The following is a 26289-nucleotide window of genomic DNA, read 5'->3' on the forward strand; positions in this document are numbered from 1 at the left end:
AGAGGTGTAGAGAAATAGAATCTGCCCACATTCTAGATGACATCACAAGAAGCGTATCTCAGTGAGCCGGTGGCCATATAAAACGTAATATGGTACAAGAATACAGACAGTAGGGTCTCACTACACCCTCTGGGGAAGTTTCTATCACCTCAAAGAATTCTCAAATCAATGTGGTCAATTCCACTGGCTTTCTTAAACGTAATCGCACCCATAAAACGTACAACACGGGCATTTACATATACAGTGAAAATTAAACAAAACCATTTTTTTCATAAAAAGTGGGTTTTATTTTGTACAAGTGGGAAAAAAAAATACACATATGTGGTATCGCCACGATAGTAACGACCAGAGCAATAAAGTTAACATAGTATTTAAACAGCATGGTGAAGACCGTAAAAAAAAAAAAAAAAAAAACCCCCACAAAAAATATAATAAAAGTTAATCAATATATCATATGTACCCAAAAATGGTGCCATTAAAGAAAATAACTTGTCTGGCAAAAAAAAGCCCTTATACAGCGATATTGACGAAACAATACAAAAATTACCGCTCTTGGAAAGCGGAGATGCAAAAACAAATTATTTTTGTTTAAAAATATTTTTAATGTGCAACTAAAATTTATATTCACCAAACCCGGTGAATTGCACAACAAGCAGAGCAGATGAGGCCTCTTTTAGCCTTTAAGGTTAACGGCCAGGAGCGGCGGCGTGATGCAGTGATTGAAAGTCTGTATCCTACAACGGCAGGGGTCTCTGTCATAGAGTTCAACTAGATCCGCGTCCTGATAGGCCGTATAAGCCCTAAGTCCACAAAGTCAATAGCGAGTGCAGCATCTAAGTGGTTGACAGAGGGAGGGGGCTTCTTCTATACAATAGCAGGTTATCGCGGGGTTGCCAATGGTTGCTATGGCAACTGGAGGCCTAACAATGGCCTCCTGGTCTGCCATGTACTGAAGCCTATTAGGCCCTGCCAGAATGCAGTGTATTATACCAGCTAAGAGGTGATCGGATCCTCAATTCCCCTAGTGGAACAAAAAACTAAAAAGAATGCTCTAGAAAAATAAAAAAACAAAAATTGACACTCTCTCTTTATAAAGTCATTATTAAAAAAATATATAAACCTATACACAACTAGTATTGCCACATCCATAAAGACACAAAAATAATCACAACATTTATCCTGCGCGGTAAACGCTGTAAGAAAAATATAAAAAAAAATTACAGATATTCTGTTTTTGGTCACATCACCTCCAAAACATTGGAATATAAAGCTACCAAAAAAAGCCCTCACAGCTCTGCAGATGGAAAAAGTTATGGCTCTCAGAATATGGCGACTTTATGTAAGGCTATGTTCAGACTGAGTTTTTTTACAAGTTTTTTGACGCGGAAACCGCGCCGGAAAACTCGTCAAAAACGGCCCGAAAATGCCTCCCGTTTATTTCTCGCGGGACAAAGAAGGGACATGCCCTATTTTCGGGCGTTTACGCCTCTGACCTCCAATTGACTTCAATGGGAGGCAGAGAAAGCGTATTTTGCGGCGTTTTATGCCCGCGGCGCTCAAAGGCCGCGGGCAAAAACGCTGCGAAAAATGCCACGAAAATCGGCGTGCAGGGAGAGGAAAATCTGCCTCAAACTTACAAACGAAATTTTGAGGCAGAAATTCCGCCTGCAAAAAACTCTGTGTGAACATAGCCTTAGTGTTTTTATTGTGAAAAAGTAGTAAAACATAAAAAAAAGAATATAAATTTAGTATGGCCGTAATCATAGTTAACCGCCGAATAAAGTTAACAGGTCGTCTATGCCATGAATAGAGATGAGCGAACCGGGACAACCGAACCCGGTTTCGGTCCGAACATCGGGAAAAGTTCGGTTCGCAGCGAATCCGAACTTCACCGGGTTCGGCCGAACACGTTTTGACCGAACCCGGTCAAAAATATTATACAAATCGGCAGCCACGTATTTCTATCAATCACTGATAGAGAAAAGAGGCTGCTGATTAAAAATAAAATAAAAAGCATTTCATACGTACCCGGTCGTTGTCTTGGTGACGAGTCCCTCTTCTTCCTCCAGTCCGACCTTCTTTCCTGACGCGGCAGCCTGTGATTGGCTGCAGAGGCCGCTGCAGCCTGAGATTGGCTGCAGAGGCCGCTGCAGCGTGTGATTGGCTGCAGAGGCCGCGGCAGCCTGTGATTGGCTGCAGCGGTCACATGGGCTGTAACGTCATCCAGGAATGTCGGGCCGGATGTCGAGAGGGACGCGTCACCAAGGCAACGGCCGGGAGACCGGACTGGAGGAAGCAGAAAGTTCTCGGTAAGTATGAACGTCTTTTTTTTTTACACGTTACTCTATATTCTGATCGGAATTCACTGTCCAGGGTGCTGAAAGAGTTACTGCCGATCAGTTAACTCTTTCAGCACCCTGGACAATGACTATTTACTGACGTCGCCTAGCAACGCTGCCGTAATGACGGGTGCACACATGTAGCCACCCGTCATTACGGGGCCTCATGCACCCGACCGTAAAAACACCCGTTATTACGGGTCGTAATTACGACCCGAAATAGCGGGCCCATAGACTTCTGTTAGCCACGGGTACCTTCATAGTGATATATTCTGCAGATTATTACACCACTGACCTCTCTGGAGATCTGCTGAACATTGCTCCTCTACCTCCTGACAGATACATAGTGATATATTCTGCAGATTAATACACCACTGACCTCTCTATAGATCTGCAGAACATTGCTCCTCTACTTCCTGACAGATACATAGTGATATATTCCGCAGATTATTACACCACTGACCTCTCTGGAGATCTGCAGAACATTGCTCCTCTACCTCCTGACAGATACATAGTGATATATTCCGCAGATTATTACACCACTGATCTCTCCAGAGATCTGCAGAACATTGCTCTGTCCTCTCTACCTCCTGACAGATATTCTGCAGATTATTACACCACTGACCTCTCTAGAGATCTGCAGAACATTCCTCCTTTACCCCCTGACAGATAAATAGTTGTATATTCTGCAGATTATTACACCACTGACCTTTCTAGAGATCTGCAGACCATTGCTCCTCTACCTCCTGACAGATAAATAGTTTTATATTCTGCAGATTATTACACCACTGACTTCCCTAGAGATCTGCAGAACATTGCTCCTCTACCTCCTGACAGATACATAGTGATATGTACCTTCTCACGGGAAGGTGCCCGTGCCGTTAAAAAGATAGAACATGTTCTATTTTTTTATTTTACGGGCCGTGCTCCTATACTTTATAATGGGAGCACGGCTCGGAAAAACGACCGGCTGCCCGTGGCCGGCCGTGCTCATCTCCTGAAATACTCTGTGCTGCCTTAAACTCTGTGGACAGGTCAGGATCCTGTTTCTTTTAAATGCTGCTGGGGAACCCGCTCGATCCACTATATAAGGCTGCGCTACAGTGCTTGGGAATAAGTGACTGGGGCAGAAGAGGATGGAGGCGCAGCCTTATATAGTGGATCGAGCGGGTTCCCCAGCAGCATTTAAAAGAAACAGGATCCTGACCTGTCCACAGAGTTTAAGGCAGCACAGAGTATTTCAGGAGATGAGCGTGCGGATCTTGTGCGGGGTGGTGACTTGCCAATCATGTGAAGGTGTTATTGAGGACAGGAGTGGAGGAGAGGTAACAGACTGAGAGCTACGTAATGGTAAGAGCAGAGTTCACAGCAGCACTGAATCTGCACGCTCCTCTCCTGAAATATTCTGTGCTGCCTTAGGCCTCATTTACACGAGCATAATATACGCGCGTGCGACGCGCGTGCTTTTCACGCGTGTTGTACGCACCTATATTACTCTATGGGGCAGTTTAGACGATGCGTGAATTTTGCGCAGCGTGAGTGCGTTGCGTAAAACTCACGACATGTTCTATAATCGTGCGTTTTTCGCGCATCACGCACCCATTGAAGTCAATGGGTGCGTGAAAACCACGCATGCCGCACGGAAGCACTTCCGTGCGAACTGCGTGATTCGCGCAAGAGCTGTCAAAAGGATGAATGTAAACAGAAAAGCACCACGTGCTTTTCTGTTTACAAAAATCCAAACGGAGTGTCAAATTAGAGATGAGCGCACCGAACTTCACCGGGTTCGGCCGAACTCGTTTTAATCGAACCCGGCAAAAATATTTCCGGTACGCGACGTCGGGAGACAGTCACTGTCCACGGTGCTGAAAGAGTAAAACTGGTTCAGCACCATGGACAGTGACTTCCGATCACAATATACATGTACGTGTAAAAAAAAACTGAAGTTCTGACTTACCGAGAACTCCCGTGTTCTTACTCCAGTCTGACCTCCCGGGATGACAATTCTGTCCAAGTGACAGCTGCAGCCAATCACAGGCCAAGCACAGGCTGCAGCCAATCACAGGCTGCAGCGGTCACTTGGACTGCCGCGTCATCCTGGGAGGTGGGGCCGGATGACAAGAGAGGGACCCGTCACCAAGGCAACGGCCGGGAGACCGGACTGGAGGAAGCAGGACGTTCTTGGTAAGTATGAACGTCTTTTTTTTATTCACAGATTGGTGTATATTTTGATCGGCATTCACTGTCGAGGGTGCTGAAAGAGTTACTGCCGATCAGTTAGCTCTTTCAGCACCCTGGACAGTGACGGACGTCGACTGGCCTCATCTCTATGATGGCGGCTGCACGAAAATCACGCAGCCGCGCATCATACACGGATGACACACGGAGCTGTCAAGTGCCTTTTGCGCGCGCAAAACGCTGCGTTTTTTTGCGCGCGCAAAACGCTGCGTTTTTTGCGCGCGCAAAACGCACACGCTCGTGTAAATCAGGCCTTAAACTCTGTGGACAGGTCGCTTTAAAAAAAATAAATAATTCCTGTTTTATGATCACCTCTCATCCCAAGAAATTGTATAAAAAAATATCCTGATGTGCAGGCCACAAATTTTAGCTTAGGGGGACAAGCACACAGCACTGGACCAATAGTAGCTGCACGTCCTTAACCTGTTTACCTCCACCTACGGTATAAAGGCGGCAGAGGTAAATGGGCTTTAAATTGTTAAAAGATGGCAGCTGGTTGTGTTTTCAGGTTGGGATCGTACACGCAAACTAATCCCGCTTAGGGCTTGTTCACACCTGCATCAGTGTTTATGTGGAGGCCTAAAACCACAAAATTACCGTCTGGTTTCCGTCATGGTATCCGTGATTATACCAAAAACAAAAGCGCAGCAGGCTGCGCTATGGTTTCCGGTATTTTCGTCCAGATCTTTCACAGAGCCTCCAACGCAGATGTGAATAGGCTCTTACCTGCATAGTTACTCAATACTTCCGCTACACAATGACCACATAGTGACTGAATAATATTACCATACTGTTACTGAATCAAAACCACTGAAAAAAAAACCAATATCACCACCTTATAGTGACAATATAATCATAGATTCCGGTCCTACACAGGGGCTCTACAGACCATATAAGTGATTACAGTACAGTGACATGCATTGACCATATAGTGTTAGATACCGGTCCTACACAGGAACTTTACAGACCATATAAGTGATTACAGTACAATGACATCCAGTGACCATATAGTGGTAAATACTGGTCCTACACAGGAGGGTTGTAGACCATATACAGCACAGTGACTCACAGGTGACATCTTCTCAGATTAGATTTGTTCACTTTCCCTTTTCTTCTCCATCCTGCCCAGAAACCTAAAACGACTTCTACCCATGAATCCCCTCTGCAGAATTTAAAATACAGACAAGTTGGTTTCCTGCTTTTCTTGCATTCATCCCACCTATACCCCATCCTCTAAACAAACTCGTCATCTACAGTGCGCCATATAGTAGTAATGCCACCCACTTGGTGCCCCACACCATAATAGCGCCCCCTTTGTGCACCCATACAATAATAGTGCCCCCTTTATGCCCCCATATACTAATGTTGCCATTAACAGGCCCGCTTCTCTTCCAGGCCCAGTTGTGATTGTAGTGGTTGCTACCTGACCCAGATGGGAGACGGACCCACTGATAACAGTGGGCTGATATTTTTATCCTCAGACAGGAGACCCTGTGGGGATGGTGGCCCTGGGCATTTGCCCAGTTTGAACCCCATCCTAACACCAACCCTGTAGAAAAGTGTTCTAACAGACGTCACAGGTGTAGCGCGGCCACGGGGGTGGTCATGGGAATGATGGTGTCACGTACTCTATGCCTTCGGCTCCCTCGGTCTCCAGGACATTGAGAGTTACTCGTTAGGGCGTCTCCCGGCCTGGCAGACTGAGGCAATTATTTAGTTCAGCCTGGGATAGTTGACCTTTGTCCGTAATTAGAGTTTCCTTGCCTGGTGATTTCCCTTGTTTTGAGACTCCCCTGAGCGACTTGCTTTTTGACTTTTTGTGACCTAACCTCGGCTGGACTCCTGACTTGTCTTTGCCTTCTGACTTTTGTTTTTCCGTACTTTCCCGGTTTGACCCTGCCTGCCTTTTGCATCCGAAAGACGAGGGGCTCCGACCCTGTATCGACTACCATCAGCTTAACAATATTACTATAAAGAACCAACACAGCTCATCCCCGATCTATTTAATCGGGTTCAGGGGGCCAAATGGTTCTCTAAGTTTGGCATGCGGGGTGGGGGGGGGGGCTTATAACCTGATTAGAGTTTATAAGGGGGATGAGTGGAAGACTGCCTTTAACACCCCCAAAGGGCACTTTAAGTACATGGTGATGCCCTTCAATCTATGTAATGTGCCAGCTGTGTTCCAGACTTTCATAAATTATATTTTTAGAGACTATCTGGGGCTCTTCTTGGTGGTATACTTAGATGACATTTTGGTGTTTTCCAAAGACTGGGACTCGAACGTCAAACATGTCAGGACTGTCCTCCACATTCTCTGGGCCAATAATTTGTTCGCTAAATTTGAAAAATGTAGTTTTGGTATTCAAGAGATGCCTTTCATGGGACGCATCCTTAGCCCTGAGGATTTCCGCATGGATCCTGCCAGGCTCCAGGCGGTATCTGACTGGGTTCGGCCTGTTCCCTGAAAGCCCTCCAAAGGTTTTTAGGGTTCGCTAATTATTACAGACGTTTTATCGAAAAATTTTCAGTAATTGCCAAACCCCTTACTGACCTCACCCGTAAAAGTGCGGATCTCCTCCACTGGTCTCTGTAGGCGGTCCGAGCCTTCGAGCTCCTTAAGGGGTGCTGTTCCTCTGCCCCGGTACTAATCCAACCGGATTATACTCAACCCTTTATTGTGGAGGTGGATGCTTCCGAGGTGGGTGTGGGAGCAGTATTGTCTCAGGGTCCTACTTCTCACTCACCTCCGACCCTGTGCCTTCTTTTCCCATAAGTTCTTTCCCACTGAGCAAAATTATGATGTGGGTAATCGGGAACTGCTGGCCATCAAATGGGCCTTGGAGGGATGGCACCATTTTCTCGAAGGGGCAAGACATCGGGTCACAGTCCTCACTGACCATAAAAATGTAGTCTTTCTAGATTCAGCCAAGAGACTCAAACCCAGACAGACTAGATGGGCTCTATTTTTTACCAGGTTCAATTTTGTTCTTACCTACAGGCCTGGTTCAAAGAATATTAAAGCGGATACTTTGTTCCGTAGTTTTCTGGCCACCCCTCCGCCTGAGACCAAACCCGAAGGAGTATTGCTTCCTGGTGCGGTACTGGCAACCGTAGACTCTGACCTGACCACAGAGATCACGGCCAGCCAGGACTCTGCCCCTTCCAGAGGGCAAATTGTTTGTACCCCTAGACCTCCGGCTGAGGCTCCTCCAGGAGTGTCATGACTCAGTCCAGTCAGGTCACCCAGGCATCTCTGGTACCAGGGACCTTGTCATCCGTGGTTTCTGGTGGCCAGGGCTGCTACGGGATGTCCGAGTCTACGTGGTCTCATGTGAGACCTGCGCCCGGTCTAAAACTCCCAGATCCCGACCTGCAGGCTTGCTGTGTCCTTTGCCGGTGCCCGAAGGACCCTGGACCCATCTAGCCATGGATTTTATCACCGATCTGCCTTCATCCCAGGGCAGGTCGGTGATCTGGGTAGTTGTAGACCGGTTTAGTAAAATGGCCCACTTCATTCCCCTGAAGAAATTGCCCAATGCTAAAGAGTTAACCTCTTTATTAAACATATTTTACGTTTGCACGGGGTACCGGTTAACATCGTCTCTGACAGGGGGGTCCAATTTGTATCATTGTTTTGGAGGGCGTCCTGCAAGCAGTTAGGACTAGACTTGTCCTTTTCATCGGGCTTTCATCCAGAAACTAATGGCCAGACTGAGAGGACCAATCAGTCTCTGGAACAGTATCTCAGATGTTTCGTGGCCGACGCTCAGGATAAATGGTTCAGGTTTTTGGTGCTTGGGTAACTTGCCCTCAATAATCACATCAGCACATCGTCAGGAGTTTCTTTGCTAATTATGGTTTTAATCCCCGGTTTTCTTCATTTTCCCCATGTGTATCAGATAACCCTGAAGTGGAGCTTCTCACTGGGAAATTGAGGGTCATCTGGGACCACGTCCAGAGTAATCTCAGGGCAGCCCAGGACCACCAGCGGCTTCAAGCCAATAAAAGACGTTCGGCTAATCCTGATTTCTCGGTGGGAGATCCGGTTTGGTTATCTTCCAAGAACCTCTGCCTGAGGGTACCCTCCTGAAAGTTCACCCCCAGGTACATCGGTCCTTATGAAGTCATGGAGAGGATCAACCCCGTCTCTTTACGCTTAAAATTACCCCCCCCCCCTTCTTCGCATCCACGATGTGTTTCATTCCTCCCTTCTGAAAAGATTTGTTCCCCCCCCATCCTTCCCATAGGGAAACCGCCATCCCAGTTTTAACATCCGAGGGACAGGAGTTTGAGGTGGCCAGGTTGCTGGACAGTAGAAAGGTTCAGGGATCTATCCAGTACCTGGTCCATTGAAAAGGATATAGTCCAGTGGAAAGGACTTGGGTCCCAGTCCGAGATTTCCACGCTCGGACCCTTATAAAAAACTTTCATAAAAAGTATCCGAATAGACCTGGTACGGGGGTTGAGGGTCCAGTGGCCCCTCGTAAAAGGGGGGTACTGTCACGTACTCTCCAGGACATCGAGAGTTACTTGCTCGGGCGTCGCCCGGCCTGGCAGACTGAGGCAGTCTGCAGCCAATAGGAGCTCATGAGCGTCAGGCCAATCAAAGCCTGGCTGATGTTCCTGAGCTCCCGTCCTCACCTTATTTAGTTCAGCCTGGGATAGTAGGCCTTTGTCTGTAATTAGAGTTTCCTTGCCTTGTGCTTTCCCTTGTTTTCAGACTCCCCTTGCTTTTTGACATCTTGTGACCTGACCTCGGCTGGTCTCTTGATGTAAAGGATCTGCCAGACACAGCTTCTGTGTCGACCCCCGTGGTTAATCAGTCTGCACCTGCTCCTAGGTCTGATAGAGTGACTCGATCTGCTACCACTCAGGTTGGTAGGCTCAGGAGTGGGAGAACCTATCACAGCCTGGCCAGACGGTTCTAGCTCCCGCCCTCGGTCTATTTATACCTTCATTTCCTGCTTGACTTTGCCTGTGATTCTCTCCTGTTTCCTGGTTCTGCTGCTCCTGCTATTATTATTGACCTTGCTTCATTTTAACCCTGGCTTTACTGACTACAATCCTGATCTGCGTTTGGTACCTCGTACACTCCTGGTTTGACTCGGCTCGTTCACTACTCCTGTTGCTCACGGTGTTGTCGTGGGCAACTGTCCCATTTCCCTTAGCTTCTGTGTACCCTTGTCTTTTTGTCTGTCATGCACATATTGAGCATAGGGACCGTCGCCCAGTTGTACGCCGTCGCCTAGGACGGGCCGTGCAAGTAGGCAGGGATTGAGTGGCGGGTAGATTAGGGCTCAACTGTCTGTCTCCCTACCCCATCATTACATAATCACAGGCCCGTATACCTTTTCTACCCTGGTCCCTGACACAACTATGGACCTCCTTGAGACCCTGGCTCAGCAAATGCAGGGCCTCTCCCTACAGGTCCAAGCCCTGGCTCAGAGGGGCAACCAGCGTGGTGCTACCCTGGTAGTGCCACCCACCTCACCTCTAGAACCCCAGCTCAAGTTGCCTGACCGGTTCTCAGGGGACCGGAAGACTTTTTTCTCCTTTTGGGAGAGTTGTAGGCTCTATTTTCGTCTAAGGCCCCACTCCTCGGGTTCTGAGAGCCAGTGAGTGGGTAAAATTATGTCCCGGCTCCAGGACGGGCCCCAAGAATGGGCCTTTTCCTTGGCTCCTGACGCCCCTGAACTTTACTCTGTTGATCTTTTTTTTTCTGCTCTTGGGCTCCTATATGGCGAGGTAGATGTCGTTCATCGGGAACTGTGCATAGTATGGGCCCAGGTTCAAAAGAACCTAGAGGTGTCCCAGAGCATACAAAAGACTGAGGCAAATAGAAGACGTTCTGCTAACCCCTTGTTTGTGGGTGGGGTTCTGGTGTGGCTGTCTTCAAAAAATTTGCGCCTTAAAGTCACGTCCAAAAAATTTGCTCCCCGGTATATAGGGCCGTACAAGGTCATTGAGGTCCTTAACCCTGTCTCCTTCCGACTGGAGTTACCCCCGTCTTTTCGAATACACAACGTGTTTCATGCCTCCCTCCTGAAACGCTGCTCCCCGTCATTGGCTACCTCGAGGAAATCTCTGGTCCCTGTTCTCACCCCTGAAGGGGTAGAATTCGAGGTGGCCAAGATTGTGGACAGCAGGATAGTCCAAAGCTCATTGGAGAGGATACGGGCCTGAGGAGAGGACTTGGGTACCTGCCCGGGATGTTTACGCTGGGGTATTGCTCAGAAGGTCCCATCTTCGGTTCCCCAATAAGCCAGGTCCACCTAGAAAGGGTCCAGTGGCCCCTCATAAAAGGGGGGGTACTGTAAGGAACCAGTATCCCCTTCCTTTGATTCCTGATCTCTTCAATCAGGTTCAGGGGGCCCAATGATTCTTTAAGTTTGATCTTCGGGGGGCTTATAACCTTATCCGCATCAGAGAGGGGGATGAGTGGAAGACTGCGTTTAACACGCCCGAAGGTCATTTCGAATACCTCGTCATGCCCTTTGGGTTGTGTAATGCTATTGCGGTCTTCCAGAATTTCATAAATGAGATTTTAAGAGACTACCTGGGGATATTTCTTGTAGTGTACCTTGATGACATACTTGTGCTTTCCAAGGACTGGTCCTCCCACATTGAGCATGTCAGGAAGGTGCTCCAGGCACTTTGGGAAAACAAACTCTTTGCTAAAACCGAAAAATGGGTGTTTGGGGTGCAGGAGATACAATTTTTGGGTCAAATCCTCACTCCTAATGAATTCCGCATGGACCCTGCCAAGGTTCAGGCTGTGGCTGAATGGGTCCAACCTGCCTCCCTGAAGGCGTTAGAGTGCTTCCTGGGGTTTGCTAATTATTAGAGGAGATTTATTGCTAACTTCTCGGTCATCGCTAAGCCTCTTATGGATCTTACTCGCAAAGGTGCTGATCTCCTCCACTCGCCTCCGGAGGCGGTTCAGGCTTTTGAGGTCCTTAAGAAGTGCTTTATCTCGGCCCCACTGCTGAATCAGCCTAACCAAATGGAGTCATTCATCGTGGAGGTTGACGCCTCCAAGATGGGAGTGGGTGCTGTCTTGTCCCAGGGTACCAGGTCCCACACCCATCTTCGTCCCTGCGCCTACTTCTCCAGGAAGTTCTCGCACACTGAGAGTAACTATGACATTGGCAACCGCGAACCCTTAGCCATTAAATTGGCATTTGAAGAGTGGCGCCACTTCCTGGAGGGGGCTAGGCACCAGGTAACGGTCCTTACCGACCACAAGAATCTGGTTTTCCTAGAATCTGCCCGGAAGCTAAACCCGAGGCAAGCTCGATGGGCGTTGTTTTTTACTAGATTAAACTTTTTGGTCACCTATAGGGCTGGGTCTAAAAATATTAAAGCTGATGCACTGTCGCGTAGCTTCATGGCCAGCCCTCCTTCGGAGGAAGATCCTGCTTGTGTTTTGACCCCAGGTATAATCATTTCCTCTGTTGCTTCTCACTTAGTCTCCGAAATTGCGGCTGATCAAGGTTAATCTCCCGGGAATCTTCCTGAGAACAAGCTGTTTGTTCCCCTGCAATTCCGGCTAAGGGTACTCAGGGAAATTTATGACTCTGCACTATTTGGCCATCCAGGCATCCTGGGTACCAAGCACCTCATTGCCAGAAACTATTGGTGGCCTGGGTTGCCTAAAGATGTTAAGGCCTACGTCGCCGCTTGTGAAATTTATGCTAGGTCCAAGACTCCCAGGTCCCGACCAGCGGGCTTACTATGTTCTTTGTCCATTCCCCAGAGACCTTGGACCCATATCTCCATGGATTTTATCACCGATCTGCCTCCATCTCAAGGCAAGTCGGTGGTGTGGGTTGTAGTAGACCGCTTCAGAAAGATGTGCCACTTTGTGCCCCTTAAGAAACTACCCAATGCTAAGACGTTAGCTACCTTATTTGTCAAACACATCCTGCGTCTCCATGGGGTTCCTGTAAATATTGTTTCTGACAGAGGGGTACAATTTGTTTCATTGTTTTGGAGAGCTTTCTGTAATAAGTTGGAGATTGATCTGTCCTTCTCCTCGGCCTTCCATCCTGAAACTAATGGCCAAACCGAGAGGACTAATCAGTCTCTAGAACAATATTTAAGGTGTTTTATCTCTGACTGTCAATATGATTGGGTCTCCTTCATTTCCCTTACCGAATTTTCCCTTAATAACCGGGTCAGTAACTCGTCAGGGGTCTCCCCCTTTTTCTGTAATTTTGGGTTTAATCCACGGTTCTCGTCCGTTTCACCAGGTGGTTCCAACAATCCCAAGGTAGATGTCGTTCATCGGGAACTGTGCACAATCTGGGCCCAGGTTCAGAAGAACCTAGAGGTGTCCCAGAGCATACAAAAGACTCAGGCAGATAGAAGACGTTCTGCTAACCCCTTGTTTGTGGTCGGGGATCTGATGTGGCTGTCTTCAAAAAATTTGTGCATTAAAGTCCCGTCCAAAAAATGTTCTCCCCGGTATATAGGGCCGTACAAGGTCATTGAGGTCCTTAACCCTGTCTCCTTCCGACTGGAGTTACCCCAGTCTTTTCGAATACACAACGTGTTTCATGCCTCCCTCCTGAAACGCTGCTCCCCGTCCTTGGCTACCTCGAGGAAATCTCTGGTCCCTGTTCTCACCCCTGAAGGGGTAGAATTCGAGGTGGCCAAGATTGTGGACAGCAGGATGGTCCAAGGCTCCCTCCAGTACCTGGTCCAATGGAGAGGATACGGGCCTGAGGAGAGGACTTGGGTACCTGCCCGGGATGTTCACGCTGGGGTATTGCTCAGGAGGTTCCATCTTCGGTTCCCCAATAAGCCAGGTCCACCTAGAAAGAGTCCAGTGGCCCCTCATAAAAGGCGGGGTACTGTAAAGGATCTGCCAGACACAGCTTCTGTGTCGACGCTCGCGGTTAATCAGTCTGCACCTGCTCCTAGGTCTGATAGAGTGACTCGATCTGCTAACACTCAGGCTGATAGGCTCAGGAGTGGGAGAACCTATCACAGCCTGGCCAGACGGTTCGACGTTTAGGTCGGGTCGTACAAGTAGGTAGGGAAAAAGGTTTGAGAAAAACAGGGACCTCACTGTTCACTGTTCACGCAGTTAAAACAAACCCCCCCAAAATATGGCGTAATTGCTGTTTTTTTGCCTATTTCACATCACAAAAATTTTTTGATTCAGCTTCCCAGTATATTATGCTGTAGAATAAATGGTGCTATGAAAAACTACAACTTGTCCCGCAAAACACAAGCTCTCATATGGCTATGTCGACGAAAAAATACAAAAACAGTTATGGCTTTCGGAAGACGGGAAGGAAAAGGCTAAAATGAAAACACTCAAATTGGCCGTGTCCTTAAGAGGTTAAAGTTTATTCAATATACAGTAAAAATGTCTACAACTTTCTAATATACTTATACTTTGTGTTTCATTGTTCGGTCATTTAGAGGCTAAAAATCTGTGACAGGACCCATCAGGGAATGGGTAAGGTGAGTTTTATTTTTATTGGTGCAAAGAGGGCCTAACTTATCCATGATAAAACACAGGGGGCCTGACTTATCTATGGTAAAACACAGGGGCCTAACTTATCTATGGTAAAACACAGGGGGCCTAACTTATCTATGGTAAAACACAGGGGGTCTAACTTATCTATGGTAAAACACAGGGGGCCTAACTTATCTATGGTAAAACACAGGGGGGCTTAACTTATCTATGGTAAAACACAGGGGGCCTAACTTATCTATGGTGAAACACAGGGGCCTAACTTATCTATGGTAAAACACAGGGGGCCTAACTTATCTATGGTAAAACACAGGGGGGACTAACTTATCTATGGTAAAACACAGGGGCCTATCTTATCTATGGTAAAACACAGGGGGCCTAACTTATCTATGGTAAAACACAGGGGGCCTAACTCATCTATGGTAAAACACAGGGGCCTAACTTATCTATGTTAAAACACAGGGGGCCTAACTTATCTATGGTAAAACACAGGGGCCTAACTTATCTATGGTAAAACACAGGGGGCCTAACTTATCTATGGTAAAACACAGGGGCCTAACTTATCTATGGTAAAATACAGGGGCCTAACTTATCTATGGTAAAACACAGGGGCCTAACTTATCTATGGTAAAACACAGGGGGGCCTAACTTATCTATGGTAAAACACAGGGGGCCTAACTTATCTATGGTAAAACACAGGGGCCTAACCAGGGCCGGCCCTAGGATAGATGGCGCCCATTGCGAAATGATCTTTCGGCGCCCCACCCCATCATTAAAAAAAAATTCCCCATAAAAACAATTATAATGCCTCTTTAGTGCCCCCAGACAGTATAATAATAATATTTAACAATATAATATATTACAACCCCTTCAAGGACACAGTATATTGTCCTCTAATTGTGCCCACAGTATTATGCCCCCTGTAGTACCCCTACACAGTATAATGTCCGCTTAGTGGCCCCCACACAGTATAGTGCCCCCCTGTAGATTTTGCCATATAGCCTCCCTCTAGACAGTGCCATAATCCCCCACCTCCTTTTTGTAGATCGTGCCATACAGCCCCCCCACCTCCCCCTTGTAGACAGTGCCATACAGTCCCCCACCTCCCCCTGGTAGACCGTGTCCCCAAACAAAAACAAAAATTTTACTCACCTAGGCCCCGTTCCCATGACGAACTGAGCTGCTCCACGATGGGATCCTGTGGCCTAGTACAGAGTTTCCCAACCTTTTCGGACCCGAGGCAGGACTGGAAAAATAAAATTTCCTCAGGGTCCCCCTACCAAAAATAGTTCTGAGAAAGACAGAAAAAAGGCTGAGAACAAGCACTACACTCGTAGGGTTTGTTCACACACATTTTTTTAAGGCAAAAAAATCTGCCCCAAAATTCCTTCAGGAACTGACAGCGTTGTTTGACCTTTTTTTTGTGTTTTTTCTTAAGCTGTTGAAGCGAATGCAAAAGACGCAGGAAAAAAAAGCTCCAAACGAGCGCCGCAGGTATTTTCTGCCTCCTATTAATTTCAATTGGAGGTCAGAGGCGGAAACCACTTGAAGACCATCAGCCCCCCACTCACAGTAAAATGACCATCAGCCCCCCACTCACAGTAAAATGACCATCATCCCACCACTCACAGTAAAATGACCATCAGCCCACCACTCACAGATTCCCCCTGTAGGTAGCGCCACACAGCCCCTTGTAGGTAGCGCCACACAGCCTCTTGTGGGTAGCGCCACACAGCCCCTTGTGGGTAGCGCCACACAGCCCCTTGTGGGTAGTGCCACACAGCCCCTTGTGGGTAGCATCACACAGTCCCTTTTGTAGGTAACACCACACAGCCCCCTTGTGGGTAGCGCCACAAAGCCCCCTTGTGGGTAGCGCCACACAGCCCCTTGTAGATAGCGCCACACAGCCCCCTTGTAGGGAGCACCACACAGCCCCCTGTAGGGAGTGCCGCACAGCCCCCTGTAGGGAGTGCCGCACAGCCCCCTGGTAGAAAGTGCCGCACAGCCCCCTGGTAGGAAGTGCCGCATAGCCCCCCTGCTAGAGAGTGCCGCACAGCCCCCTGCTAGGGAGTGCCACACAGCCCACAGCCCCCCTGTACGTAGAGCAAGGACTACGAAATGACCCTGATAGCTGGCGGGCAATAGACATTCAAAAAAGGACAACTGTGCAGGAGCACACAAAATACCCAGCTTTCCCAGCTAACAAATAAATGTGTGGAAATAAACTAAGATATAACTTTTATTTAGTCTAGGTAAAGGATTAATCCTCTTAGCTAGATTAAATAAAAATTATATCTTAGTTTATTTCCACACATTTATTTGATAGCTGGGAAAGCTGGGTATTTTGTGTGCTCCTGCACAGTTGTCCTTTTTTGTAGGTAGTGCCACTCAGCGCACACCCCGCTGTAGATTGAAACCCCCCCACCCCCTTCCAGTATAGATAGCGCCACTGTAGCTCCCTGAAGGAGCGGAATCCCCATGTGGCCAGGGATACTGCTCCTGCAGCGCTGCTTGATGTCTCTGTTCATATATGGACAGTGACATCAGGGGAAACTCCTGAAGCGGAATCCTCGTCCCCAGCGTTGCTGACGATGTGACCTTCGCTTCCACTCCAGGAGAAGCTCCTGTCGTCTGTGTCCATGACGTCATTAGCTTCTCATGGAGTGGAATCCCTGGTCATAGCGTCTGCAACGCTGTGACCGGGGATTCCACTTCAGGAGTTTCCCCTGATGTCACTGTCCATATATAAGTTCCTCGGGCAGTATAATGGTAGATCGTTGTGGATGTCGCAGGTACAGGAGATGGGCGAGTTGGAGCTGTTTACTGACGCGGCAGGGTCTAGTGGTTTTGGCGCGTATGCAGGAGGACAATGGTGTGCGGGGAACTGGCCGGACAGCTGGGTGACTGGTGGTCTTACGCGAAATCTGGCCCTGCTCGAGCTGTTCCCCATCGTGGTGGCGGTGACCATTTGGGGGGATAGGCTCAGGGATAAAAAGGTTCGTGTCCACTGCGATAACATGGGGGTGGTGTTAGCAATTAACAACTTATCAGCATCTTCTCCACCGGTGGTTCAGTTGTTGCGTCACCTAGTTTTGGTGTGCTTGTCTTTAAACACGTGGGTGGTTGCGGTGCATGTACCTGGGGTTTCCAATTATATTGCTGATGCTCTTTCTCGCTCGCAGTGGGATCGTTTTCGTCAAATGGCACCGGGAGCGGAGCTGGTCGGTTTAGCTTGCCCGGAACATCTCTGGGGTCTGGTTTCGGTCCCGTGGAACGGTTGATTGAAAGGTCATTGGCTAGCGTGACTTGGAGCGCTTATTCGGCGTGTTGGCAGAGTGGGAGGAGTGGGTAAGAGTGTTGGGTAACGTCAGCACGGCGCAAGACAGGTTGGTGCCATTATTGTACTGGTTGGGGGATGCTTGGGAGGCGGGGTTTTCCCCGGCAAAAGTGAATCGTTTTGTTGCTGGTTTGGCGTTTGGATTCAAATTACGGGGTTTTCAGGATGTGTCCAAACATTTTTTAGTAAGGCAAGCTCTAAAAGGTTTGCGTCGGGGCAGGGCGGTAGCAGATCAGAGGCAACCCGTTTCTTTTTCCCTCCTTGGGTCGTTGGGAGCATCGCTGGGGGCTGTTTGTAATTTGCCTGATGAGGTAGTCTTGTTCCGTTTGGCTTTTTCCCTCGCGTTTTTCGGAGCACTCAGAATTAGGGAGTTTGTTTCTCCTAGTGCGGCTAGGGCTGGGGGATTGCGGCAGGCGGACATGGGGCTATATGAGGATAGACTCGAGTTGTTTTTGCGGCGGTCCAAGACTGATCAAGCGGGTCGGGGTAAGCGGATAGTGTTGTTTGCCCTCCCAGGGTCGGCGATGTGTCCAGTTGCTTGTATGGTGGCTTTTAAGCCACTGGTTGGGGTGCCTGAGTCGCCATTGCTCCGTCATGAGAATGGCTCGTTTTTGCCCAGGTATCAATTTGGTGCGGTGTTTAAGAAATGCTTGGCTGCGGTTGGCGTGGGGCAGGGGTATTACTCGTCTCACTCGTTCAGGATCGCCGCTGCTACTGAGGCGGGGCGTTGGACGACGAGGGTGTGCAGCGCATCGGCCGGTGGGAGTCCAACAGGTTTCGGACTTATGTGCGCCCTCATTTGTTGTGAGTCGGTAAGGTAGCTTTGATTGTTTGACATGTGCGGTTTTGTTCTTTCTTTTCAGATCACCACCCTTGCTTAGTGTGGATTTTAGGACTTTCTTTTGTGCACTGGGGGGCATTGCGGGCGCACGTTCGCCCAGATGGCCGCCAGCTTCGCATTCTGCGGCACGATGCGGTTTTACACTGGCTGGGCCTCCGAGGTATGTTGTGGAGCCGGGTACTTGCTGAGTTTCAGACATACTCTCAGTTAGATAGGGTTCCGGAGGTTCTGGTGTTACATGCGGGTGGGGAATGATCTGGGGGTGCGCCCGTTTCGCGAGTTAGTGCGGGATATTAAACACGATCTGTTGTGTTAATGGGCATCTTATCCTCACCTGGTGATTGTTTGGTCGGACATCGTTCCGAGGAAGTTTTGGCGTTTGGCAAGATCGGTTGAGAGGGTCAATAAAGCCCGTATTAAGGTAAACCGGGCGGTGTCACGTTTTGTTGCTAGGAACGGAGTCAGGAGTCGGTAATTATTGGAGGAGTGATGGAGTACATTTGACCCAGGTTGGAATTGATATGTGGAGCCTGGCTTTAGCAGAAGGAATTGAGAGGGCGGTGGTGGTTTGGAGGGACTCACAGGCTTAAGGTGGTCAAGGCCTGTTTCGCTGTGGTGGGGGGAGTCCTTGAGGTTGGTCAGTACAAAATGGTGGGGGGGTCGCATCGGGGGTATGCGTCCCCCAAAAAATGGTAGATCATTTGAAGACTTCATAGGGTGTTATCCCTTTGAAGTGGTCTTCTGGTGGTTGGAGCCATCTGCAGGGGTGAGCGGTGCTTCCGAGCTGGTTTACGGCTGGAGGTAAATAGTTGGTGGTGGTGTGCAGATGGCTAATTTAAAGGAAATCCGAAAAATGGCTTCAAGGACTTCCCCTGCTCTGTTTAGTGTTAATTGACCCATGTTGGGTCATGTGAATTATAGTAGGAATTCTCTGGTCGAATTCCTAAAAGAGTTATCCGAATGTTTCGGATTAAATTGCATTTAATTAATGTTAAATAAATAAACGGCTGCTGTGGCCATTTCACATCCAACCTCGGTTGTCACGTGTCTTTATTGGGAAGGGGGCGAAAGAAGGGGAATAAAGGTAAAATGGTTACTCAGCACATGACTCTACTTAGGCTAGTCAAGATGGCTCTGTCCTCTCTACCTCCTGACAGATACACAAAGATATATTCTGCAGATTATTACACCACTGACCTCTCTGGAGATCTGCAGAACATTGCTCCTCTATCTCCTGACAGATACAGAGTGATATATTCTGCAGATTACTACACCACTGACCTCTCTGGAGATCTGCAGAACATTGCTCTGTCCTCTCTATCTCCTGACACATACATAGTGATATATTCTGCAGATCATTACCCCACTGACCTCACTGGAGATTTGCAGAACATTACTCTGTCCTCTCTACCTGTTGATAGATACATAGTGATATATTCTGCAGATTATTACACCACTGACATCTCTAGAAATCTGCAGAACATCGCTCCTCTACATCCTGACAAATACATAGTGATGTATTCTGCAGATTATTACACCACTGACATCTCTAGAAATCTGCAGAACATCGCTCCTCTACCTCCTGACAGATACATAGTGATATATTCTGCAGATTATTACACCACTAACCTCGCTGGAGATCTGCAGAACATTGCTCTGTCCTCTCTACCTCCTGACAGATACATAGTGATATATTCTGCAGATTATTACACCACTGACCTCTCTAGAGAATCGCAGAACATTGCTCCTCTACCTCCTGACAGATACATAGTGATATATTCTGCAGATTATTACACCACTGACTTCTCTGGAGATCTGCAGAATATTGCTCTCTCCTCTCTACCGCCTGACAGATACATAGTGATATATTCTGCAGATTATTACACCACTGACCTCTATGGAGATCTGCAGAACATTGCTCCTCTACCTCCTGACAGATACATAGTGATATATTCTGCAGATTATTTCACCACTGACATCTCTGGAGATCTGCAGAATATTGCTCCTCTACCTCCTGACAGATACATAGTGATATATTCTGCAGATTATTACACCACTGACTACTCTAGAGATCTGCAGAACATTGCTCCTCTACCTCCTGACAGATACATAGTGATATATTCTGCAGATTATTACACCACTGACCTCTCTGGAGATCTGCAGAACATTGCCCTGTCCTCTCTACCTCCTGACAGATACATAGTGATATGTTCTGCAGATTATTACACCACTGACCTCTCTGGAGATCTGCAGAACATTGCTCTGCTCTCTACCTCCTGACAGATACATAGTGATATATTCTGCAGATTATTACACCACTGACCTCTCTAGAGATCTGCAGAGCATTACTCCTCTACCTCCTGACAGATACATAGTGATATATTCCGCAGATTATTACACCACTGACCTCTCTGGAGATCTGCAGAACATTGCTCCTCTACCGCCTGACAGATACATAGTGATATATTCTGCAGATTATTACACCACTGACCACTCTACAGATCTGCAGAACATTGCTCCTCTACCTCCTGACAGATACATAGTGATATATTCTGCAGATTATTACACCACTGACCTCTCTGGAGAGCTGCAGAACATTGCTCCTCTACCTCCTGACAGATACATAGTGATATATTCTGCAGATTATTACACCACTGACCTCTCTAGAGATCTGCAGAACATTGCTCCTTTACCCCCTGACAGATACATAGTGATATATTCTGCAGATTATTACACCACTGACCTTTCTAGAGATCTGCAGAACATTGCTCCTCTACCTCCTGACAGATAAATAGTTTTATATTCTGCAGATTATTACACCACTGACTTCCCTAGAGATCTGCAGAACATTGCTCCTCTACCTCCTGACAGATACATAGTGATATATTCTGCAGATTATTACACCACTGACTTCTCCAGAGATCTGCAGAACATTGCTCTTCTACCTCCTGACAGATACATAGTGATATATCCTGCAAATTATTACACCACTGACCTCTCTAGAGATCTGCAGAACATTGCTCCTCTGCCTCCTGACAGATACATAGTGATATATTCTGCAGATTATTACACCACGGATTTCTCTAGAGATCTGCAGAACATTGCTCCTGTACCTCCTGATAGATACATAGTGATATATTCTGCAGATTATTACACCACTGACCTCTCTGGAGATCTGCAGAACATTGCTCTGCTCTCTACCTCCTGACAGATACATAGTGATATATTCTGCAGATTATTACAACACTGACCTCTCTGGAGATCTGCAGAACATTGCCCTGTCCTCTCTACCTCCTGACAGATACATAGTGATATGTTCTGCAGATTATTACACCACTGACCTCTCTGGAGATCTGCAGAACATTGCTCTGCTCTCTACCTCCTGACAGATACATAGTGATATATTCTGCAGATTATTACACCACTGACCTCTCTAGAGATCTGCAGAACATTACTCCTCTACCTCCTGACAGATACATAGCGATATATTCTACAGATTATTACACCACTGACGTCTCTGGAGATCTGCAGAATATTGCTCTGTCCTCTCTACCTGCTGATAGATACATAGTGATATATTCTGCAGATTATAACACCACTGACCTCTCTGGAGATCTGCAGAATATTGCTCTGTCCTCTCTACCTCCTGATAGATACTTATTGATATATTCTGCAGATTATTACACCTGACTTTTCCATACCCTTATGATCCCTGTAGAGAAAAAGCCCCCTGGATAAATTCCCCAATATATATATGAAAACACTAAAAATTGTAAAGAAAATATATGTTTATTCCAGAATCCAGTAGAATTGCTGTGCGGTTTTCTCCGGCCCTTTAACATGTGATGATCTGTGACATGAAGAAGAGGAGGGTCCTTCTTCACACGTGGATATGGCCGCCAGTCCACCCTTACACAGCTCAGTCCTGGATCATAAGAGAGCGTAAAACATTTTTCTATTTTTTCACAGTTGTATCCTAGAAAAGACAAAAAATCTGAATTAGCCCAAAAATTCACAAAACCTTCACCACAAGGAGATGAAGACGGAGCAGAAGACGTCGGACTTACCGGATCTCGCTTCTGTTCTGCACATCACTGGTTCTCAGCGCTGGAGGAGTCTTCATTACAATTTCAGATGGTTTAGGTGGTAAAGACCACCATGTTGGGGTGACAAAAGATGGTGAATGGGCCCCGAGCGACAGATGGAACAGAACAGGCCTCTTTCTCTCCCGGGGGTTCGGGGCCCTGATGGTAAATGGGCCCCGAGTGTCAGATGAATTAAAATGCCCACTTTCTCTTCCGGGGGTTTGAGGCCCTGGTGGTAACGGTAACCCCCGAAAGGTCCTCCATCTCCACATCCTCTGGAAGTTTGCGTCCGCGAACTTCCTTTTTGTCTTTCTTATCCTCCATATCCTCCATCTCTATATCATCAGGAAATTGACGTCCGCCAACCTCCATTTTCTCGTCCTCCTCCACGTCCTCCATCTCTACATCATCAGGAAATTGACGTCCGCCAACCTCCATTTTCTCTACAATCCTCATCTTGAAAAACATCTTCACTATCCTCCTCTTCATCAAAGACACCTTCATGATGAGAGCCAGCAAGAGAAACCGACACCGTGGTCAATGTGTGACCCCAATTTATAGACTTGATGATGTCATAAGATGTTTACACATCCAGATTAAGAGGTGTAGAGAAATAGAATCTGCCCGCATTCTAGATGACATCACAAGAAGCGTATCTCAGTGATCCGGTGGCCATATAAAACGTAATATGGTACAAGAATACAGACAGTAGGGTCACACTACACCCTCTGGGGAAGTCTCTATCATCTCAAAGAATTCTCAAATCAATGTGGTCAATTCCACTGGCTTTCTTAAACGTAATCGCACCCATAAAACGTACAACACGGGCATTTACATATACAGTAAAAATGAAACAAAACCATTTTTTTCATAAAAAGTGGGTTTTATTTTGTACAAGTGGGAAAAAAAATACACATATGTGGTATCGCCACGATAGTAACGACCAGAGCAATAAAGTTAACATAGTATTTAAACAGCATGGTGAAGACCGTAAAAAAAATAAAAAAAATACCCCCCACAAAAAATATAATAAAAGTTAACCAATATATCATATGTACCCAAAAATGGTGCCATTAACTTGTCTGGCAAAAAAAAAAGCCCTTATACAGCGATATTGACGAAACAATACAAAAATTACCGCTCTTGGAAAGCGGAGATGCAAAAACAAAATTATTTTTGTTTAAAAATATTTTTAATGTGCAACTAAAATTTATATTCACCAAACCCGGTGAATTGCACAACAAGCAGAGCAGATGAGGCCTCTTTTAGCCTTTAAGGTTAACAGCCAGGAGCGGCGGCGTGATGCAGTGATTGAAAGTCTGTAAGTCTGTATCCTACAAAACAGAGAACGGCAGGGGTCTCTGTCATAGAGTTCAACTAGATCCGCGTCCTGATAGGCCGTATAAGCCCTAAGTCGACAAAGTCAATAGCGAGCGCAGCATCTAAGTGGTTGACAGAGGGAGGGGGCTTCTTCTATACAATAGCAGGTGATCGCGGGGGTGCCAATGGTTGCTATGGCAACTGGAGGCCTAACAATGGCCTCCTGGTCTGCCATGTACAGAAGCCTATTAGGCCCTGCCAGAATGCAGTGTATTATACCAGCTAAGACGTGATTGGATCCTCAAGTCCCCTAGTGGAACAAAAAAGTAAAAAAATGCTTTGGAAAAATAAAAAAATAAAAACTGCCACTCTTTCTTTATAAAGTCATTATTAGAAAAATATATAAAACTATACACAACTGGTATTGCCACATCCATAAATACACAAAAATAATCACATCATTTATCCTGCGCGGTAAACACTGTAAGAAAAATATTTTTAAAAATTACAGATATTCTGTTTTTGGTCACATCTTCTCCAAAACATTGGAATATAAAGCTACCAAAAAAATTTACCCCAAGATGGTACCAATAAAAACTACAGCATGTCCCGCAAAAAACGTGCCCTCACAGCTCTGCGGATGGAAAAATAAAAAGTTATGGCTCTCAGAATATGGCAACTTTATGTAAGTGTTTTTATTGTGAAAAAGAAGTAAAACATAAAAAAAACTATATAAATTTGGAATGGCCGTAATCGCAGTTATCCGCCGAATAAAGTTAACATGTCGTTTATACCACCCGGTGAACGCTGTAAAAAAGACAATGCCCCAATTGCTGTTTTATGATCACCTTGAGTCTCGAGAAATTGAATAAAAAAAATATCCTGATATGCAGGCCACAGGGGCTGGCTGGCACATTTTGGCCTGGGGTGCAAGCCCACAGCACTGGACCAAGAGTAGCGGCCCATCCTTAACCTGTTTACCTTCACTATAAAGGCGGCAGAGGAAACTGGGCTTTAAATTGTTAAAAGACGGCAGCTGGTTGTGTTTTCATGTTGGGATTGCACACGCAAACTAATCCCGCTTAGGGCCTGTTCACACCTGCGTCAGTGTTTCCGTTGAGCAGCAGAACAACAAAAATATTGTCTGGCTTCAAGTCATGGTCTGCGCTATTGTTTCCGGTATTTTTACCCAGATCTGTGATAGAACCTCCAAAGCAGATGTGAATATGCTCTTACCGGCATATTGTTCCTGAATACTTCCGCCACACAATGATCATATAGTGAATAATATTACCATACTGTTACTGAACAAAACCAGGGGCGTAACTAGGAAAGATTGGGCCCCATAGCAAACTTTTGACTGGGCCCCCCCCCCTCCCCTGAGTGTCACACAACCCCCCCCTTGTAGATAGTGCCTTTTTTTACAGCCCCCCCTGTAGATAACGCCATATCCCCCACTGTAGAGAACGCCATACAGCCCCCCTGAAGATAGCACCATACATCCCCCTGTAGATAACGCCATACAGCCCCCCTGTAGATAACGCCATACAGCCCCCTGTAGATAACGCCATACAGCCCCCTGTAGATAGCGACATACATCCCCCTGTAGATAACGCCATACAGCCCCCCTGTAGATAACGCCATACAGCCCCCCCTGTAGATAACGCCATACAGCCCCCCTGTAGATAACGCCATACAGCCCCCTGTAGATAATGCCATACAGCCCCCCTGTAGATAACGCCATACAGCCTCCCTGTAGATAACGCCATACAGCCCCCTGTAGATAACGCCATACAGCCCCCACTGTAGAGAACGCCATACAGCCCCTCTGTAAGTAATGCCATACAGCCCCCCCTGTAGGTAACACTATACAGCCCCACTGTAGGTAACGCTATACAGCACCCCCTTTAGGTAACGCCATACAGCCCCCCCTTGTAGGTAACGCCATACAGCCCACCCCCTTGTAGGTAACGCCATACAGCCCCCCAATGTAGGTCACGCCATACAGCCCCCCCTGTAGGTAACGCCATACAGCCCCCCCTGTAGGTAATGCCATACAGCCCCCCCTGTAGGTAACGCCATACAGCCCCCCCTGTAGGTAACACCATACAGCCCCCCCTGTAGGTAACGCCATACAGCCCCAAACCCCAAAAAATATCTGACCTATAGTGTGTCCTACAAAAGACATGTATCCCCTATCCAAAGGATAGGGGATACATCTGTGATCGCTGGCAGCGATAGGGAGAACGGGGGACCGAAAGTCCCCCAAGTTCTCCGCGACTAACCTCAGACTTCAGGAGTCTGCGCAGCTCAATAGAAATGAAATGAGCGCTGGTCACGCATGCGCACAAGCGCGACCGGCGCTCCATTCATTTCTACGGAGCTGCCGACACAGACCCCGGAAGTCCGAGGTTTGTGATGGAGAACTTCAGGGCACTTTCGCTCCCCCGTTCTCCCTATGGCTGCAAGCGATCACTCATGTATCCCCTATCCTGTGGATAGGGGATACATGTCTTTTGTTGGAATAACCCCTTTAATGGCAGAGCGGGGAGAGATCTATACAGGAGCCCTACAGACCATATAAGTGATTACAGTACAATGACCATATAGTGGTAGAAACCGGTTCTACACAGGGGCTCTAC

Source organism: Rhinoderma darwinii, chromosome 12 (genome assembly GCF_050947455.1).
Source record: "Rhinoderma darwinii isolate aRhiDar2 chromosome 12, aRhiDar2.hap1, whole genome shotgun sequence".
Classification (NCBI taxonomy): domain Eukaryota; kingdom Metazoa; phylum Chordata; class Amphibia; order Anura; family Rhinodermatidae; genus Rhinoderma; species Rhinoderma darwinii.